Source organism: Perissodus microlepis, chromosome 6 (assembly GCF_051167445.1).
Source record: "Perissodus microlepis isolate ML-2025 ecotype Zambia chromosome 6, ASM5116744v1, whole genome shotgun sequence".
Lineage (NCBI taxonomy): Eukaryota > Metazoa > Chordata > Actinopteri > Cichliformes > Cichlidae > Perissodus > Perissodus microlepis.
Window position 1 is genome coordinate 17,066,610 of NC_140466.1, and position 14,850 is coordinate 17,081,459.

Here is a 14,850-nt window from a genome sequence, read left to right on the forward strand (position 1 = left end):
CTGAAACGCTGCCACCACTGTGACCGCTGATATCCGGCAGTTGCGATTAACTCAACCCTTATTTAACCTTCTTAGAAACTGCCCTCGTTCATGATAATTTCAGGTCATGTAAACCAGCGGTCCCCAACCCCCGGGCCTCGGACCGGTACCGGTCCGTGAGTCGTTTGGTACCGGGCCGCGAGAGTTGAGGTTCAGGTGTGAAATGTATAGTTTTCAGGGTTTTTATCGGTTTTCAGCGTTATTTTGTTATTGTTTTTATCGTTTACTCGGTTTTCCTGGGTCTTTTCACGTGTGTTATGAATAAATTTTCTTTTTTTCGGTACCGGTACTAGTTTTATTTTGTTCTATTTATCCGCGACACCTTAAAGGCCGGTCCATGAAAATATTGTCGGGCATAAACCGGTCCGTGGCGCAAAAAAGGTTGGGGACCGCTGATGTAAACTACGAGAGGAAGTGGAAATAATGGCTTAATGGCTGCTTTGTGAAATATGAAGGATTTCCTTCATGGTTTGATCGGGTCAAACTAAATGTATTTTTACGTATAGTTAAAAAAAAAAAAGGTCTGATAATAAAACACTGCACATTTTTCATGCAGTTTAAATAAATCTTCAGTTCTATTCATGCACATTGCTTAACAAAAGGCCTGTTTTAGAGGGTAAGTCACTTTCTGTGGCCATGTTTATTTTCAGTAAGAGTGAGCAATCACAAGAAACAGAAGAAACAAAACATTTATAGTGCAAAAGGAAAAAAAGTACAAATTGCGTGTGTGTGTGTTTTTTTTTGTTTTTGTCACTTGTTCTTTTGTCGTGGTGCTTTGTGAGAGAGCTCGGTGTTGAGATAAGGGATAACGAGACACTAGCTTCAATAAGCCCATCAAAACGAAGAGTTGTGCCGCTTCACGAGGGAAAACAGGTCTAGACAATAGTGACTGCATAAAGCAACAGAGTGGAGGAAACTGGAGCCGATTTTATTGCTGAGCTCGTGCTCCTGGCAGCCGCTCAGGAGTTCGACCGATGAAAGGCATATTTAAAAGTTGGAGGGGCGCAGAAAGACAATGGAACGAGGTGTCTGAGAGGCGCGGTGACAAAGGGTGCAAGTAAAATAAGCCTTTAAAGGAGAATTTGCATGGCTTTCATTAGCAACAGAGCGCACCGTTAGATCAGGGGAAAGTGCGTTCGTGCCTTCCTCGACAGTTTTGAAACAGAATATGTGCAAAATCCTTTGTTCTGTCACTGCGTCCGGCTCCTGCCAACGGAGCAGCTCTAGGATTTGTCTCCTGGTGGCATCGCGGATTAGATTCTTGGCCGGATTGGTTTTTAGCAACGGGTGAGGCCAGTTTACGCTCCCAAATCTTTGAACTAATTTGCGCTCGCCGGCTCACAGGAGTCTGATGTAACTATCTGATTATGATGCACGTCTTTGCCGAAGCGTGACTTGGAGGAGGTGTGACAGCTGGTGTGTCCCTCCCTCGCAAAACACAACAGCTTCAACAATGTACCGGCTGTATTCTGCTCACTTATTAACATATGCTGTTCAGGCTCCGCGGTGTCCAAATTCCTGCCCACAGTATTTCAATCAAAACTTCGTTTTCCATTTCAACACTCTGATTTCCGTTATGATGACAGCGAGCAGGAGAGGGGTTAAGGCGTGGCAGACAAAAAAGAAAAAGGAAGAAAAACAGGCAAAGATCCAGGCGCAGGCGCCAAATCCTGAGGGAGCTTCACTGACACTGGATGAAGGAGGCAGCTTTGTAGACAGATGTACCTCGGAGTGCATAAGCAGCAAGGCCTTGGAGGGGTGTGCGTTGTTGTTGCGCCGCTGTGATGCTGGGTGTTTTTCCGGAGGGCGGGTTGGGCAGAGAGGATTACTGGATCTGAGCACTGGCTCTCTTGTCAGGCGGGAAGCGTGGCCCTTGGTTTGATCGGTGAACCGTGAACGGAGTGGCAGCAGTGAACTGCCATGACTGTACGGGCGCCGAGATGTTGATGCTGGAGCTCAGAGACAGCCGGCTGAGTCAGTTTTGGACGCGAGCCTCATGTGACCAGCTTTACAAATGTTGATTGAGTCGTCGAAGGATTACAGGTGCTGAGCAGCCTGGTGTTTATTGTTTACCCAGAGCCAGAGAGAGAGAGAGGGAGAGGCAGAAGTGCAAAGCAGCGAAGGTGCAGAAATTCCTCATCCACCCATGCATTTGTGGGGTTCTTCCTTCGTGTATAATGATAAAAAAAAACCCTGAAAAGATGCTCTTCACTCAGTCGCTAGTTCACAGCTGAAATCTGGATTCTTCCATGTGTATCCTGTTCGGTATTTTTTTTTCTGCTTCCATGCTTCCAATTAGTTTGCCTGGCACGCAGATCCTCACAGCATCTTACTGTGTTAATATTTCAGGTAAATACAACAGTCCCGCCTGAAGGTAGAACTGACGCAACACCTAACAGCTCTGACACCTTATTAGAAACCAGATTGAACAGATAAGACGTGCTGCCACGTTATCAGTTTGAATGCATTTCAGTGCAGCCCCCTTCCACCGTGCTTATCGACGACCGGTGGTCTGACGAACGACAGCTTTAGATCCAAGTTTCATCAACTTTGAAACCAACAATTTAACATTCACACTCACTCCACGCAGCGGTTGACCCTCTCAGTGCAGGTGAGAAACCCTCAGAGCGCAGCCATATGAATTTCTAATAGTAATTGTGCCTCCTCTCTTGAGATGACGGCCAGCTTTTCACTTCACCTTCAAGTGAGGCCCTTCAGAGCTGATTAGGTAGGACGACATGTAGCGAAAGCTCTTTAGTCTGACTTTCCTTCTAAATTACGCTGTAGGAGTAACGTTGTTCTGTTCTGGTTGTGGCACCTCTGCTCGCTCGCTTGATCGACGGTATGAGTAGCTGTACGGGAGTTGCCTTTTTACGGTCAACAAACAGCCTAAATTTTCATTGTTATGCAGAGCGACTGGTTCCTCGCGTCATCTCTCAGGTGATTTGTTGTTCCTTTTATTTATTCGTCAGAATTTGTAAAGTCCCTGGGCCGACCCACTGAGCAGTTTCCCGGTGATTAGGTGTCTAAATGGTAGACAAACAGTGAGGTTAAAATTGCTTTTTGTTGGTGTAAAAGTGATGTCAAACTCAAACCCAGCTGCTGTTTTGTCATCGCATGAAAAAGAAATCTTGCAACAGGGAACAAAGAGAGAGAAGCTTAGGTGAGACTCATGTCTGTGATACATGAACTGTGAAGTCGTACTTTCTAATATTTAGCACACAGCAGGCTACTGCTAAAAAACACTTCAGCGTGTCTTAGGTGAGGGTGCTACTTGCATCGAGTACAGGAGGCAAGAATCAGAATGCTCTTCTACTAAAAATTATTTGGAAATAATTTTAGGTAAATAAGCCAAACTGGATGAGCTACTCGGCTGTCACGCAGGTTCCTTCAGAGCTGCCTTAATTCTTTATGGCACAGATTCAAATAAGTGCTCAGAGAGTTTGAGCCATGTTGACACGATAGCATCTCACAGTTACTGCAGATGTGTCAGGTGCACCATGATGTGAATCTCCCACTTCACCAATTCCCAAAGGTGGCCTACTGAACTGTGATCTGGTGAGATGATTTGAGCCTTGTGACGCGATGCTTTCCTGCTGGAATCAGCGATCAGAAGATGAGTACACTGTGGTCACAAAGGTTTGGACATGGTCAGCAACAGTACGCAGGCAGGCTGTGGCGTTTAAATGATGCTCAGTTGGTACTAAAGGGCCCAAAGGTGTGCCGAGAAATTAGACGACCTGACAGCAGGTGATGCCGAGTGAACAGCAGCCTCACTTTCTGTTCATGGGGGACAGGAATGACACCCGGTCTTCTGCTGCTGTAGCACATCTCCTTCAAGGTCTGACAGGTTGTGCTTTCAGAGATGCTCTTCTGCATACCTTGGTTGCAACAAGTGGTTATTTAAGTTCCTGTAGTCTTTCTATCAGCTCAAATCCATTCTCCTCTTACATCAACAAGGTATTTTCACCTAGAGATTCTATTCTCTGTAAACACCAGAGATGGCTGTGTGGGAAAAACCCAGTACATCAGCAGTCTCTGAAATACTCAAAGTCACTTAAATCACTTTTCTTCTTCATTCTGATGGTCGATGTGAACTTCAGCAGATCATCTTGACTGTGTTTACATGCCTGAATGCACGGAGTTGCTGCGGTGTGATTGGCTGACTAGATTTTTGCATTAACAAGCAGCCGAACAAGTGTACCCAATAAAGCGAGTGTGTCACATTGCAGACCTGCATCAGTGGAATAGAATAGAATAGAATAGGCCTTTATTGTCATTGTACATGTACAACGAAATTGTGGGTGCTCCACACCAACTGTGCTAGAATAAAATATAAATAGTAGTAGACAGCAGGAATAAATAGCAAACAAGAGAAATATATACAAATATAAGAGAAGATAAGAGACATTGTCACCCCATAATTAGAACCCATTGTGTTGAGGTTCTGATTATATGCGCTGTCAACCAGATGTTACTTTTACATCCAATAAATTTCATTTATTGGTCTTTATGTGTCCATATAAGCTCTTAGCCCAGAAGCCATCTGGCTGTGAGAATCAGCTTTTAGATAACCAGCTATTTCACATCTTTATCGAGCACCTTTTGATATTTACGGCTGTATTGGTGTTACATCATTTGTAATGCCTGGCCTAACCTGTGCTACATCTAGCTTTGGCAACATAAAATGGCAATTTAAATGTGTTTACCGCAACATATGGAGTTCATATTTATACGTGTTTGTGTGGCATGTAAATTAAGCGATGAATAATTAAACTGCCCGGGCCAAAAGTGGTCCGTATTTAGCTGGAGAAATAGCATAGCAATAGAAAACAATGGCAGCCCAGCGTAGAACTTTGTCATTTGGACAGTCAGTTGCACTTTTATACAATTTACATGATAAAAAAATAAAAGATAGATTAAAATGGTGATCGGTGGTCAATACAGACAGTGTGATAACACAAAGTGTACACACAATCTCATTTTTATTAGAGAGTGAGAGAAACCCAAGATGCCTCTTCTACCTCTCCTCTTCAGTACCTAGTCATGTGTGACTGCGAGAGAAGGAGGAAGAGCTAAGAATAGAGAAAAGGGGGCCTGATGCTGTGATGCCGCCGCTACCCACGTTCTGTAACTGAGCGTGCTCTCGACACCATTTCTGCTGGCCTGTTTGTGCAGGCTCTGCTCACCATATACACTGCAGCTACCTCAGTGGAAATACTTTTCTTTTCATCAAGGTATCAGATGCAGAAGTTCAGCTAGAAATGGCTCTTTCATCCTTCCTGTGTTCGATAATAACATGATCTGACTGTCACACATGGAGAGATTTAATCAGAAACAGTCACTCTTTATGTCATGCCAAGGGGAGCCTGTTTGAAGCTCCTCCACCGACAGGCAGGGACTAGAGCGAGAGGCTTTTTTAATCTGTTTTCTTTTTAAAACACAGATAGAAAAGACTGAAACAAAAGACAAGATCTGGCACCGAGGGCCGAGGTGCTGAGACAAGTAGAACTGATGGAGGGTTAGATAGCAGAATAAGATTGAGTCATATTTGATGATATTGTCCTCAAAAGGCTCACAAGAAAGAGACACCAGGACTCCCGAGAAATCACGTTGTGCAGATGACTTCGCTAAGAGGGGATTATAAGGCGATAATTATGTTTTCAAAGAGGGAAATGATGAAAGATAGAGAAGGAACAAATATATTAGAATCAAAAGAAGAAATAGGTTTGCGTGATGGCACTCATCAGAACAAAAAACTTGCTGCCAGATGGCTAATTTATTTACAGATATGCTAGAAACACCACCTGCTGGATAAGAAAGTAACATAGTTTCCATCTTCTGTAAGGTAAAATCAGGATTTTACTGCAGGGCTTGCTGTGCCGTGCCGTCTTGTTTATATTTAGCAGTGTTAACAGCAGGTGGTATCTACTTGCCAAACCTGTTCAAAGTGTCAGTGAATCTGTCTCCATTTGACCCTCAGTGGGGGCAACTTGTCAATTAATTAGCCGTGACTTGAGACCGAGAGTGGGTTTGAAGCGCAGACAGCTGCAGGAATGAGGAGGAAAATGCCCCCGCTCAAATACAGAGCCGAACAAGAAGCAGCGAGATGTACTTATTGGGGAAAGAGCTGCGGCTGTCAGCATTTTTTCTTCTTCTTCTCCCCTTAATGAAGCTGTGGAACAGGTGATCAGTGAGACAGAGAGGAGGATTAAAGGTAGAGTTAACCTCTTGGGAGGGTAAACTGGAAGGTGAGCGCTTCTGCGAGATTTAGGTCTAAGTGTAGGAGTGTGTGTGAGCCAAGCGCAGAGGGCAGATCACATCCTCAGTGTATAAAAGATTTCAATTTGCCCCTCCCGACATTTGTTGCAATCAGTCATCAAATGCCTCCAAGAGCTGAAAGAAAGCTCTCACATTAATATTCAAACTAGAAAACGCACTGATGTTTCCTGAAAACCTCCAGCAACAGCAGCCGTGCACGCCTGCGATGCACTCACAGGTGAACTTCACGGGTAAAACACTGACCTGATGTTATGATTCACTGAAGAGAACATTGGAGATCCAAGTGCAGGGCTCCGGAGGAGAAAATAAATCAACAAAAAAAACCCCAAAACAATCTTTTAGCATTCATTACATACTTTTATTTAACCAGGAAGCCCCATTAAGCTGAGATTTCCTGACAAAGCGAAACATGGCCAAGGATACAACATAAAATGCAAGCTCTACAACATGATATACAATACACAAATACCCGCAACAAAGAAACACAAGTTGCCTTTCAGGAAAAAACCACAAGTCTCTTCACCACATTCTGTGTGATGCTTTTAAATTCAGCAATAGAGTTTTTCCCACATCTGTTAAAACCCTCAGCCCATCAAAAACCATCCATTTGGAGGAGAATAGCAGGAAAATATTGGAGCTGAGACATAACAAAGGCTCAGAAGTAAACTGGAAGTACACCCAATATCGCTTTACAGATACTATTTTTATTTAAAACCAGTTTCCTGTTTCCTGAGAGTTTTCAGTGAAGGCCAACCCAAATGATGGAGAATGTACTGGTGGAAAGGTTTTTAACAGAAAAATACTATGTGTGTACACTTTCAGTGGATTTACCCTCAGATATAACGATTCTAAAAATCATCAAACCCTGATTGCTGATTGCACTTACTGTAATGTACTCAGTCAACAGTGTTTACAAGAAAAGTTTAATCCAAAGAGTCCAGGAATGCACGGCGGACCATCGTGACACAAAGCAGATGACAAAGGGAAAGACAGGACTGTGCAGCGTACACACTCAGAGATGACTGTGGATGAGACACAGATGAAAGCAGTTAAGCTTATCTATTAGATGTAGGTGGATCAATCTAAATATCGATAGTATTGATAACAATGCTGACAGTGATATTGGATTGATACTAGCATGATAGCATCGATAAATTGTCACTGAACAAAGTCCATCAAGTTCATTAGCCCACTGAATTGTGCTAAATAAATTGTTCCTTTTGAAATGAAAGAAATATACACTGTCACTGTCACCTCTGTTTTATTTATTGCCTATAGCACATTTAAGCAGAAGCTGACCCAGAGGGATTCAAAGACAGACACATTTACATTCAAGGTCACCAAAAAAATCCAGGTTCAAAAGGGAAGAGCAGTGTGTCATGGTTTATGACATGAACCATCATCACACAAGTGATGATGGTTCATGTCATAAACCATGACACACTGCTCTTCCCTGCATAAACTGGCTTTATAGGCTTAAGGTATCAGCATCGGTACTGGTATCTGCAATTCCTACTTGATACTGATTGATACTAAAATGTGCAGTATGGCACAGCACTATGAACTATACGATGACAAAAGGTGGGAAAAGAACAGGACGTGAAACCAAAACCTTCAAAGTAAAACAGGAAGTAACAGACTGGGATATTTTGGAAAATGCAGCTTTTTCTTAGCTTTTTGGATTTTCATCTACACATAAATTGTGTTTTAGGTCAATGAAAATGGAGCTTTTGAAAAAAAAAAGACCCCAAAAAGGACTTTTAGGATGAAGATTTTCAGAAACTCTATATAATCCAAGAAACCCAAAAGAAAGATTTTGTTGTACAAGGTGCACACTTTATCTGTTCTTTTCTTCACATCGGCCTGTGTTGTTGTTTATAGGCTTCTGATAAGCCAGACGTTTTTTAGTGTTCGGATTATATTACCTGTTTGTTTGATATGCTTTTGTGCATTCATGTAGACTAGATTAAAAATCCCTCATTTAAAAAATAACCGTATACGTGTGGATGTAGCCTGACACTAAACACGATGAAGGAGACAGCGTGTGGATGTGGTAAATATAAAATATAAAGTGGTAAATATAAAACCACTGTGTTACAGCTGGTCACAGTAAAGCCTTGGCGGTACTGCGTGGAGGTTATTTACCTCTAAGATATGTTGTTAAGCTTACTGGGTTTTAATTAAATACACACATGTTCACAGTTGGAATACGTTTTATTAAAAAGCCACCATGTAGTTGTAATTATTCTTAAAAAACAGCCCCACGGAAATAGAATGTTTCATCCTTACAGGAGATACTGTACGCAGACTGTGAAGACCATTTTTAAACAAAGAGGAGCTGATTAGAAATGACCAACAGTTTGATTAACTGATGGGGTTTTTTTCCCTCTGTAAAAATGCCCATTATGAGATAGTCTCTCAGTTGTGGGGATTTGCTGCTCAGTTTTAATTTAACTGTAAGCCTAATATCATTGGATTATGAGTTGTTTGGACAGCAATTTGAAGAAAACTTGCAGATCAGTTAGTAATAAAAATAACTGTTGCCCTAGTTGGATAAATCCCCTAAAGCCTTTTCACTGTGTAATCACGACAATCTCAAACTAAACTGAAACAACAGAAACTGAACCTTTTAAACAATAAATATATAATACATTAATACTGAACACAATAATCTTCTAATACTGCAAATATCTGCTATCCACATTTAAGCGTAACACTTCATGCGGTGCTCATGTGTTAATCTGAATGTTTCAGCTGGTGATGTGTTGCATTGTGCAGCTTGTCTGTATGCAGTGTCCTCATCATTAGCAGCTCTGTCACTGTGTTGTCACGTTTTAAGGAATAAGCTTGTCTGTCTCTGCTGGACCTGCAGAACTCCACAGTCTTTTCTTCTGTCTGTGGCCAAGATTTTTAATGACTGTACTTCAGAAACTCTGGTTAGATAATCACAAAAAAACAAGCAAAACAGTGTTGTCTGGCAGGTTCAGAGTCACAAGCTTTTGCAGTTGAGTTTTCATTTGTGGGAATATTAACAAGGTTTCTCCTGACTTCAAATGTGGGGGGAGTGAGTCTGCATACTCACTTCTGTATCCTCTGTATTTCTCAACATTTGATAAATGAAATATGTTCACAGTCCTTCTGATTTTCTTCCGATGGAAAGTCAAAACTCTTTTAGAGATGCTAAAATGTATTTTATGTAGAACCCCCCCCCCCCCAATCATTGGCTCAAACACATTAAATTTGTCAGGTCTTTATTTGAATTTCCACCTTTTGCAACATGCAAGGGAGAAAACAAAACAGAAACACACCATAGCCCTCTGTGTGACACGTGCATCCGCACACTGAGGAAAACTTGGCCAGAGGTTGGAGCAGATGTTTTCTGGATGTTATTTGAATGGTGACTAGCTGACAGAGCTGAGAGGTTTGGTGCCGAGCGTTTAGACTCGCTCTAAGACACATCAAGAACATTTTTTCCTGTAATATTTGTTATCAGTGGTTGACAGTCTGGGTATTATATTTGCACAACAGCTCAGTAAATCCAACAAAATGACTTGTCTTCTTGGCACAGAGAGGGCAGACCAGCTGCCGATGCTGGAGGAGGTATGACGATGTGTAGTAGAGGAATTCAAAGGTCTGTGGCCTCAGGTAATTAAGGGGAATTATAAAACAGACAGAGTGGATAGCCACTGAGTTATTTTATCTACTCCCTTGATGCCACAGACTTGCTATCAAATCCTCAAGAGAGCTGTAGCTGTTCAACACTCAGATTGTGCCACCAGAGAAGCAGTTGAGACCAAAATTGCTTGTGGATGGAAAACTACAGTATCATGTTTCTACTTTTCAGAAAGGCCACTAAAAGAAACCTGCGAAAATACATTTCAGCCGAGGTTGAAAACATGGTGTGAGTGGCTTTTTATACACTGTGCTGTGGGTAGCACATTGTATCAGAGTGAGTTACAAGACCCTTTTTAAAAAGAAAAAGAAAAACCAGTGTGCACTGTAGGCTATTGTACCATTACATACATATTGCAGAAGCATGCACCGACGAAACAGAGGTGGTCCAGACCCTATGAGGCTCTAAAGGACCTGGACTGCTGTGGCAGTGTAACCTCAGTGGAATAAATGGCTTCAATGAGGTAATGAAGACCTCAGGGGATAGATGGATCCTGCCTCAACCCTGTGTTTGTCATCGTCCCTTTGCCTGAGTGTGTATATTCTGTTGTCCGCGTGTGCGCACTCTCTGTCCCAGTCAGTTTATTTGCCTCTGATGAAGAGATCATATAATGTTGTTTCGAGGGCTGAGGCAGCCTCAGTACGACAGTAGAGATCCACAGTGTGTCTCGTTATAAGTGCAATTAGCAGGGAGAGGATTCTTGACCAAACTAAAGTGCACTTAATGAAACACCCAAGACCCTCTTCAATAAGGCAGTGATTTTTCTCTGCCATTCTGGCCCATATGCAACGCAGTGCGCGAGGTGACAGGTTAGTCGGTAGGGAAGAAGTATTAAAGATTACTTAAACAGATTTTAGTCTTTGGAAAGCTGTCTTGAACATTTCAAGTGGTTTGAGGTCTGGATTTTCCAGTACCTTCATTCTTTTATTTTCCAGCCATTCTGTTGCAGTATGCTGTGCTTGGCATCACTATCCTGTTGCATGACCATTTTCAGCCAAGCTTTAACTGCCGGACAGATGGTGTCACATTTGACTCTAGAATACTTTGGTATACAAAGGAGTTTGGGGTTGGACTCAGTGACAGCAACGTGCACAGGTCCTGTGGCTGCAAAACAAGCCCAGATCATCACCTCACCGGCACTGTGCTTAACAGCTGCTGTGAGGTGTTTGTGCAGATATACTTTTTGCAGAAGTCTTGTGTTCAGTTGCACCTTTGCAATCCTAAACTTTGCTGCTATGTTATTTTCAGAGAGAGAAGCCTTTCTCCTGGTAACCCTTCCAAATAAGCCATACACGTGCAGTCTCTTTCTAGCTGTTCTGTCATGAACTTTAGCATTTAATATGCTAACTGAGGCCTATGGAGTCTGAGAAGTGGTTCTCAAGGTTTTTTGCAATTCCTCTGAGGATTGCAGGGTTTGACCTTGTGGTAGGTTTCCTGGGACATCGACGCCTGGGAAGATGTTTCTAACTATACAAAGATTACAAATTGAAATAGTGTTATAAGCCTTCTGAGATTGATGGGTGGTTACAATTGCTACTAACTACCAAAACCGCTTTTGCTGCTTTCATGGAGGTCCTCACATTTGCTGATGATCAGGTAATCAAGTGCATTTGACTAGCAGCACCTTGGTGTTACTGACCCTCTCGTTTCTTATGTAAGCAGTGAAGGTGTACTTAGATTTCACACACTGCTTCTGCTTCTTGGCTTAGGTATAATAGGCCATATTTTGTTGTTCATCTGAGGTTGTATTTTACAAACTGAAAGAGAAACATTTATTTTTATTGCTTTAATATGTAAAACCTTAGAACTTTCAGAGGGTCTGCTTTCTTTTTCAAAACTATATATCTTTTTATCTGCTTTCTCTCAGCCTCTCTCATCCCACTCAGTGACTAAATTAAAATCTTGAAGCATCCAAAGTGTCAGCATGATTCAGTGCAAGAGGCTCTTTATTTATCTAATGGTCAATGCATTCCTGATATGAGGCAAAAACCAATTAACAAGTGCGATGTGGTTTATATGGTTTATTCCTTACAGACCCTCCGCTGTAGTTTAAAAGAACACACGCATATCCACACAGCTGTAGCTGTTGACGTTTTCCTTTAGTCTTTAAATCACCATCCCGCAGCCTTAAATACTCATTTGAGGACCAAATTATTATTTGTGTTTAGTATTTGTCCACAGCTGGAAATAGTTCACGCAAATAAACAATTTGCTCATGTTTGAGAAATATTGGCTGAAAAATGAAAGGACCGGGCTGTTTTAATAAGGTCTTTCATCTTTTAAAAAGATGTTTAGATTCCTGTTTAAGAGGGGTGAATAATATTTAGGAAAATGTAAACGGGAGTGGCACAGATAGAGCAGGGTGGGGAAGCGTTTAAAGATGGACCGAGGCATATTTGGTTCTGGTCATTTGATTTCACGGTGAACAAAAGCAGCTTAGTCTGTATCTTTTTATCCAGTTATGACTGTAACAGTACAGTGGGGAGGCAGGGTATTTTGCTGCTAACAGTCAGGCCTCGCTGACAGTTGACTTTGTGAGACTTTGTGAGAATGAATTGAATAATTATAGAGGATGTAAATAGAACTTTTGTTAGCTTCCACCACCTCTGCAGGAGAGCCATTATAGCTGCATGATGTCTGATTACCTGAGTGAATACAACGGTGTCACATGAGTCTGACTGACACATCACTTTTTGGTGAAATACAAGCTGTTCCATGGAGCACACGTCTTTTCCATCTATGAAACAGCTCGTGAGTCAGTTTTCTAATTCTGTTAAAAATAAAAAGGGTTACATCCTAAAGAGCTGTGACATCGAAACGCCGAAAACGACTGTCCTCAAAATGAAACTGAGAGTGAGCGCTCAAAACCCATTTTCAGAATTTCACTTCAATGTGTCGTTTAGCAGCTTAAATAACAAAAATTATGTCAGGAAAAAGTTAAAATAAATTAAAATACACATTATATCACCAGCACATGAATGGAAGCATTGAGCTAAAACGTAAGATCAATAGGTACTTTCACTGTGGTCCCCAGTCACACAAGCTTGGAGATCGGTCAGTGACTGCCTGGCAACAACTGGTCGCTAGGCAAAAATGCCTGGCAGGAGGTTGCTTGGTGTCACTTGGTGACACTGGTTGCACAGAGGTTTCCTCCTTTCAAGTGCTTTAGGTGGATTTTGCATGGAAGTAAAACACTCACCAACTACTTGCTATGCGGCTATGAAGGGTTCAACATTTACCTTGAATAAAGCATGACCAGAATTATTGCCAAACTTACAAGCTCAATCTCTGGGTGACCAACTGGTTATGGCAGCTACTTATAGCAATGCAATCAGAGTCAGGAAGTTCCCCTCCTATTTTTATTCTAGTGTGACCAAGGTATTGTAACGGTAATCTAATTACCGTTTTTGCAATAGTAATCCCTTACTTTACATGTTACTTAAAAAAAGTAATCAGATTACAGTACTGCCCATCTCTGGTTACCAGCTGTCAGCTACGTAAAAAAGGATCCTGGTGTAGAAAGTAATATTAAATAAATTCTAACAACAGCTTATTAAGCTTAAACGTGCTGCTGTTGTTTATCCGCTGGTTTCCTCTTTCTGTTGTAAAGTGGGCCAAAAGCAAACAAGAGAGACGAGAGTCGTGACAGAAAAGCCGATCAGCTGATCATTGATCAGTGTCATGATTGAAGTAGCAACAGGAGAGGGAGGGGGAGAGAGGCAGTCACTCCATATATCGGTTGTTAAGCTGAACATGTAAATGCTTTACAAACACTCAGAGATGAACTTACACACTTGCTTCACTTCTCTCTTGGATAATTTTTTCAGACATGAAATGCCGGTTTGGTAGCGAGGCTCCAAATGCTCAACCAGACCGCCAACAGGTCTGGTACCCCAAAGCCGCTCTATCATGTTACGCATGCTGCCCCGACCTGCTAAGGTTATCAGCTGAGTTGCGCCATGTCGCAAGTTTTGTGAGGTGCTTTTGTGATATTTAATGGATTGGATTACAGTTTTTATTTCTCTCCTATATCTGATCCAGTAATTTAGGTCAGTATCAGACCGATACGTAATATCGGATCGGTCCATCTCTATTTTAAACTAGCTTCCTTCTGTGGTTTTAAGGCCCCTTTGGACATTGAGATATAGTACGCGAGACAGTTGCTGATTTGCTCCTGTGTGGCTGAAAAACCAGTCTCCCAATCTCCACCAGCTAATAGAGTACAGTTTTGAATTATTGATGCTGTGTTGGAGTTACGACAATAAGCAGAAATGTCAAACATTGTCACCTGCTGCTGCGTCTCACCGAGGGAAATCCAGACCTTTAAATTAAATAAAAACCCTCAACGCTGAGATTTTTTTGCGCTGTTGGACTGTCGGCTCATACTGTGTGTATTCCTCGAAGTCAAGTAGTTTTCTAATTCACCAAAGTGTCGAGTTTAGTGCAATTTGATATTACTTATAAGTCATGTCTGATGCAGCGTGTGCTTCAGCTCGGATGAGAAAAGTACCACTCTTACCTTTAACTGACCACCCACTGAATGTAAATGGGCTCCTTAATAGATATGCCTGTCAGCTTATGTTATCCACAATGCCTTTCAATCACTATACAGTGCAGCCCACCACATCAAGCCCCCAGGGATATAGCAGGGCCTGGTAATGATGGCCTACGTATGTTTCAAATAAAGTGGCAGCTTGAGTTTTAATGTCTCAGACGGCTGTTTAGAGCCTGTGCAGCATACACCCTGGAGTCTGTAATCCACTGCAATATCCATGGGAAACATGTGACCAGTAAAGTCCTCACAAATTGGGGGAATTGACAGGGGACAAGCTGATCAAAGCAAACTATTGATGGAC

At 42.0% G+C, this 14,850-nt stretch overlaps 1 protein-coding gene across 5 annotated transcripts in view; it reads left to right on the forward strand.

Moving 5' to 3' along the window:
• grin2bb (glutamate receptor, ionotropic, N-methyl D-aspartate 2B, genome duplicate b) overlaps positions 1-14,850 on the forward strand; it is a 139,069-nt gene that overhangs the window by 9,350 nt on the left and 114,869 nt on the right. The window lies entirely within an intron of this gene.